At 42.5% G+C, this 1,469-nt stretch overlaps 1 protein-coding gene across 1 annotated transcript in view; it reads right to left on the bottom strand.

Moving 5' to 3' along the window:
* LOC134060381 (phosphofurin acidic cluster sorting protein 1-like) overlaps window positions 1–174 on the bottom strand; it is a 61,364-nt gene extending 61,190 nt beyond the window's left edge. Inside the window, exon 1 of the mRNA XM_062517068.1 lies at window positions 1–174. This exon is cut by the window's left edge and continues 262 nt beyond it. The gene's annotated coding sequence lies outside the window, so the exon portion shown is untranslated.
* Window positions 175–1,469: the final 1,295 nt, after the last annotated feature.

The following is a 1,469-nucleotide window of genomic DNA, read 5'->3' as shown; positions in this document are numbered from 1 at the left end:
GGGCGAATACAAAGTTTAAAAAAATTCCTTTGACTCCAAGCTTTACTTTGAGTCTCACGATTTAACGTTCAGCCTGACAATGCTGCTGCTTAACGATCGGACTCTGGGTGGAAGTCCTTACTCAAGTTGCTGTGGATGTTGTGTCGGTGGAGGAAGCGGAAATTTCTCCCCACCGACTAGCACACACAGCTCTGGTCGAAGAGCTACGCCTCTTGTTAAAGACGTACACTTCGATTTACCTCGCAGCCAGCTAGAGGAGAAAGAGAGAGCGGGGTGAATGATTTTAGAGTGTGAGAGAGAATGAACCAGAGAGAGAGAAGGGCGGGGGGTGTAGAACTGTCAGAGGAAAACATTTGTTGTTTTTCTTTTTATTATAATTATTATCACGCAGTTATTGTCGCTGCAAATGATTGGTGGCGACGGCATAGCTTAGCCTTTATTTGGAATAGCCTAGCTATAGCACCCTGATTTATATTTTGGAAACGTTAATGCATGCAGCAATTAAAGCGTAAGCTATAATAGACCACACAGGAAAAATAGCTGTGTACAGGGTGCATGTGTAGTCTGGTAATTTCACGTCACGCGCAGTGTATCTAGGCATGGGATAATTTAATTTAGGTAATTGCGCATGCTGTTCCCTTATTGATTATGCTTTTATTGTGCTAAAAGACAGATGAAAAGGTTAAACTTAAACCTATATATAGAGCACTACTCACTCTACAGGGTTTTTTTTCTTTATCTGGTTTTGTTCACAGTCCATACAGCAGTCAAAGTTGTAACACGTGTGAGTCATCGCCTACTTTATCTCAGTCTGCGCCTAAAAGGCAAGATGTCTGAAACGCCGAGCGTGCAACTTCACACGCGTGAAATTTACATTGCTCACCTTGACACCGCCGTGATGACCTTGAATTAAACCACGTGACACTGTCTACGAATTAGTCTATCCAGTATATTAGGTTATTGTCTGCGCAAAACGGCTACTTATGACCGCATGGACTTTATTCTCAGACAATAACGTTGGGTAGACAGTCATCACAACAGGTTTGGGTGTGCCGAACACAGCATATGTGGTGTGCGTGTGACTCGTTGGAGCGAGGCACCAACAGCTTTCTCTGGAATTAAGACGGCAGGGATGTGTGCAATATGAATCATCCGAGAGCTGTAGCCGTTTACGAGAACGCGCATAGCGCTGTGCGCTTTAACGAAGCCAGCGGGGCATCATTACAAATAAAGATGATTGAGTCCACTCATCCACGTGCTCCCAAAAGACCATTGAAAATAAGACAAGAGGATAGACTGATTTAAAATTAACCCGAGCAAAAATCATTTCATGACAGATAAATGAAATCATTCTTGACACTTTTGAAGGTTGATCATCAGAGATGTAACCGTCTGTGACCATATTAAACATTCAAAATGCATTTTGAAATAGACTTGTATGACTTGCAAATTCGATTTTTAGCACGCTC

This window comes from Sardina pilchardus, chromosome 16, assembly GCF_963854185.1.
Source record: "Sardina pilchardus chromosome 16, fSarPil1.1, whole genome shotgun sequence".
NCBI classification, from domain to species: Eukaryota; Metazoa; Chordata; class Actinopteri; order Clupeiformes; family Clupeidae; genus Sardina; species Sardina pilchardus.
The sequence above is the reverse complement of the archived record's forward strand: the minus strand, read 5'-3'. Positions and strand labels throughout refer to the sequence as shown.